This window comes from Portunus trituberculatus, chromosome 44, assembly GCF_017591435.1.
Source record: "Portunus trituberculatus isolate SZX2019 chromosome 44, ASM1759143v1, whole genome shotgun sequence".
Taxonomy (NCBI): domain Eukaryota; kingdom Metazoa; phylum Arthropoda; class Malacostraca; order Decapoda; family Portunidae; genus Portunus; species Portunus trituberculatus.
Window position 1 is genome coordinate 6818054 of NC_059298.1, and position 5000 is coordinate 6823053.

Here is a 5000-nt window from a genome sequence, read left to right on the forward strand (position 1 = left end):
TTTTAACCAGTGAACGTAACAGCTGTGTAAATTTTAAGTGCAGATAGAACGTTGAGAAGGAGACGGTGGCGTTGAGTGCTCGGCATCAGTGAGGCGATACGCGGGTCCCTCCGGTATCAACACGGGCCGCTGGAGCTTCAGAATGATCAGGGCAATTACGCTAGTTAGGCAGGTGCAGGAGGACCAATTAGCCAACACGACGTGGTTCTCCCCAGGGGAATACTGTTCTTCACTTTACGCTGATTTTTTTTTGTTTTACCTTTTCCCTCAGGAATATCAGTGATATGTTGTACAGGAGGCCTAGACGGAGTGACGTTACTGAAATTCTCTAGTGTACAAAAATAGCCAGTAGAAAGGGATATCAAACGTGATAGGTGGCTGTATGCTAAAAGAAGGAACATATGACCGGAAAGAGCAAGGAAGGAAGGAAGGAAGGAAGGAAGAGAACAGAACATGGATATGAAACCACTAATAGAGAGAAAAGGATAAGATAGGGGGTCATGGGAGCAGGGAAGGGAGGAGAAAACTACCTGCCGCCACCGTTGTGTAACCAGGGACAAGGATTATCTACCTTACAAGGACCGAGGTGTGGCGGCGGCTAGACCGTGTTGGTCGCCCCCCAGCCACTTCTTATCTTGTGGTAATGGCACAGAGGTAGGTAGTTACGTAGAAAAAGAATAAAGGTTCTTGTATCCTCGTTTACCTTACAGTAACACGCCTGTAGAACCAGCGCTGTCAAGGCCTTTTCATTTAGTATGTTTTCCTAAACTCTTCCTTTGTTTCTTCCATTTACACCATGTGATACTCTGCAACGTCTCGGTAGCAACAAGTGACTATTGTGTTCACTGTATGGTGAGAACTGTTCATGTGAACAGTACTCGCCTATTCTGCAGCCTGGCGTAGTCTTAAGCTTGTAACAAACACACACCCACACACCACACACACACACACACACACACACACACACACACACACACACACACACACACACACACACACACACACACCACACACACACACACACACACACACACACACACACACACACACACACACCCGGTATCCGTCCGTCAGCAGTAGCCATTACAAGTCCACTGCTGAAGAAAACCCTTCACACTATAAATTTCTGCTAAGTTTTGCCTGCAAACTTTTCTATTTCATTTTTCGACATCGTTTCGTATATTTGCTTCACCAAATATTTCTTGGAATCCAGTCAGTCAGTGTTTGCTGTATCTGTTATCAGCACTTTATAGCCACAAACAAGTCTTGCTTCTCTCTATTGTTTCTCGCTGAGCTAGTATTTCTAGTAAGTCTCTCTCTCTCTCTCTCTCTCTCTCTCTCTCTCTCTCTCTCTCTCTCTCTCTCTCTCTCTCTCTCTCTCTGTATCGCAAGATATCACAAAAGTTAAGCAAAGCTTCATTCTATTCTAACGACTTGAGGGTCATTGGGGAGATTCAGTGTGTGCTGTTGCCACATGCACCTCATTATTTGCCTTGTGTGTTATATACAGTTACTTAGCTTTCACTTAAGTATGTGGTGGATATAAGGACACGATGGGTGGAGGAGTGGGAAAAAAAGGGAAAGACTAAGTGATGGGGTAACCATACGTATGCCCGCTCTGCCGTTGCTGGGGTTACCTATGCGTCGCCGGCTCCTCTTCCTTTCACACCTTGTAATTTACCATAGTGTTTAGTTTATGCAATAAGTTAAGTGTACAGATTCAATATGACAAGGAAGGAGTTGGAATAAGAGTTTACTCTTAAGATAATGAGCGATTCTGTGTGGACTTGATGGGCGCCATGACGATCGCTGGCGTCCAGTGTCCGCTGCATAGACGTGTGTTCCGCAGTGTGTCTCGTGTGTGAGCACGTGGACTATATCTCGTTTCTTTCATGCGTTTCTTTATTTGTGATTAAAACCACTGGTGTCGAGAAGTATAAGACTGTGGTGATGATGCTCTGAGGTCATCCCGTCAGCACACTCCAGACCGTAAGGTAAACTAGATTTGGTTCTTATGTAGGCGGCAAGTGAGGGTACTGGTTGAACAATGATGGTTTCTCCCATTTCTCTTTCTCTCTTTCTCTCTCTCTCTCTCTCTCTCTCTCTCTCTCTCTCTCTCTCTCCCTCTCTCTCTCCACATCCATCCCTCTCTCCCACATCCATCCCTTTCTCCCTATCCATCCCTCTCTCCCACATACTGTTTTACTTCCTTATCCATCTTCTAAATCCTTCTTCATCTCCATCATTTCTTCTCCCTTTCGTCCACCTGGCAGCCTTGCTTAGCCACTATTCCATATCAGCTAACACGCTTTATCCCTCTGTCTGGCCTCCACGTATACTGCCCACCGCCACCTAATGTATGCTTAAAACTTTTCAACCTTCGTTTGTGTTTCTGACATTTTTTTTTTATTTATGTATCATGTATGTTCACACAAAACGAGCAGTACAAACTAGTTGGGTAATTAGTAGTTCGCCACATTCCCTTGTTACAAAAATAACAGGTTTCCTCGCTCTTGTTCTTGCTGTGTAATCCGTGAAAAACAACGTAGCGTGTACAAAAACAAAAGCTTGGAACCTGGCAGATATATTTTAATTGACATACGAAGTCGACCAGTTCCACGCACACGTGTGGTGTAGAAGTGGAGTCGTGATGTTAGAGTGGAGACTGCCCGTTTCTATTAGCCTCTCCTCAAATCCCCGTGTGCCTCCTCCGTTCCCCCTCCATCAATCATGTCTTCACCTGCCACTCGTTCGATACCCCATGCCGTCGCCTCCCCCCGTCACTACCCATTAGAGTCCATTATCCCTCCAAGGTTTCCCTATTAATGAGTTATCCTCTGCTGGATTTGGTTTATTTAGGGTTAGGAAAGGCTTCATGAATAGTCTATACCTTGAGCCTTGCTTGGATATACTCGAGGCGGCGTTACCACCACTGGTCTTGTTATTCATTATTCTTTTACTGACACATGGTAAGTAATTATCGCTTAGTTATATAGAAAGGGAGGGAATAATAGCTTAAAGTAGTTACACACACACACACACACACACACACACACAGACCCTCCAAAAAAAGTGTCATTGGCTGCAGTGTGACGAGCTCATTGTTATTCATGCGTTGTGGATGTGTGAGGAACAAATTTATAGGTTCGCGTGACCAAACTGTTAAGCTGGTTAGTGGTGTACGTAGAGGTGCCGTGACACTGGTTGCATGAGACACGTAAGCACTGTCCGTTGGCTTAGTCTCGTTTCGTATTTTGGGTGTGATTAGACGATTTTATTTGCATCACGAAGGTCTATGGAGGTCAGAAAACTAATGAGTAGAGTCTTCACTGTTCGAATCCCCAAATAAGTTTCTGAAGATACGTGGAATCACCAAAATAGTAAGCAGAAGGAATGTGGAAACGAGTAATGGTACTCAAGAGCTTAAGTCTTGTACAAAGGTGTCCAGTTGTCACGGGATATATAGGGATTCTTCTCGTAGCGAAATATGTGCAGTACTAGTTATAATTGTTTTGCTTTGGTGTGGTAGCGAGTCACTTAGAGTAAAGTGGTTCCGGTTTTTTTGGGGTGGTAATCCAACTATTTGTGAATCAACAGGAAAGAAGTAATTAAGGAAGACATGCAGGACGCTGTGTGATTTACTGTGGATGTTGCTATTGTGCATGCCATTACGATTTGTGAAGACCTGTGAGACTGTTATGCTGCTGCTGCTGCTGCTGCTTATTATTATTATTAGATTCATTATTAGATTTATTTTAGATTCATTATTAGATTCATTATCATTATAACTTGTTGTTGTTGTTGCTTTTCTTATTTATTTATTATTTATTATTATTTCGTTACATTTAGTATTGTCGTTATTATTATATTACTTTTTATTTCCGTTCTTTCACTTTAACAATGTTTTAGAAATAGTTTAACTTTCTGAGCGGCGCGATCCGGCACCAGCAGTCTTGGGTCTGGCTTTGTGAGAGGCTGCGGCGTCATATGACACTTATGGCGCGTCTGGTGCAATCAACCCTCACCCACCACGCAGAGTAAAAGAAAGTTGTGCAAAATGCAGAATAGAGAAAGGAACTTCAATCTTTGCTTCGAACGAACGTCACAAAATTTTGACATCACCTTAGCTTGGCCAAGATTTGCCCCGCGATGCGCCTCATTCATCACACGCGTCACAAGGAAGAGAGCGTCACCGTCCCAAAACCATCCAGTAGATGTGACGTCTGCTAACTGGTAGACATACGTAAAGCTTCTTTCACTTCAAGGTGATAGCAAATCAGTAGCGTCCTGCGTGGCGGTGCTCTTGCGCCCTCAGTCACTGTGGCGAGATTAGTTTCCCACAGCTTCCCTTCCGTTCCCGTCGGCACAAATGACTTCAAGAACGCCTCCAGCTTGATCTCGACTTTTTAGCCCCTTGAACCGTGTGCAATCGTGACCGCTGATGCGAAATAGACGTATACATTCGAAGCTTCCTCACAACTTCCATTAGTTTCCCTGCGACTCTTGGCGGCAGGCGAAGCGTCGCAGCCTAGACGAGGAGGAGGAAGGCGGCAGAATGAGATGCCCATTTTCTCAATATAGCCAAGAGACGTCAGGCCACCAAATCTAATTTCATGGGTGGCGAACGCGAGTCTCTGGACACGGTAGGAAAGGGGAAGGCGTGCGAGCTGGAGGTGGGCGGTGGGCGAGGAGGGCTGGAAGGGGGTAATGGCGACACAGCATTCGAGATCCACACTTAAGCATCAGTCAGGCCATTACAAAAACGCAAACACTCTGGTCACTACACAAATGTATAACACGGACCTGCGAGCATGTGTGTAAATATTGACAAAAGCATTTCATAAAAGCCGGCTCACTCAACTATTCTCTCTCTCTCTCTCTCTCTCTCTCTCTCTCTCTCTCTCTCTCTCAGTAACAACCCTGGTTCCAATTTCGGAATATAAAAATGGCGGAGTAATAAAGTGGGGTTAGATATTAACGGCGGAAACGGAGCGAGCGGC

General features: G+C 44.8%; 1 protein-coding gene and 1 long non-coding RNA gene across 3 annotated transcripts in view; one reads left to right on the forward strand and one right to left on the reverse strand.

Annotated features, from left to right (window-relative positions):
* Positions 1-5000, reverse strand: part of LOC123518692 (Krueppel-like factor 6) — a 782284-nt gene that overhangs the window by 380524 nt on the left and 396760 nt on the right. The window lies entirely within an intron of this gene.
* The window catches only part of LOC123518693, a 581767-nt gene that overhangs the window by 309076 nt on the left and 267691 nt on the right, over positions 1-5000 (forward strand). The window lies entirely within an intron of this gene.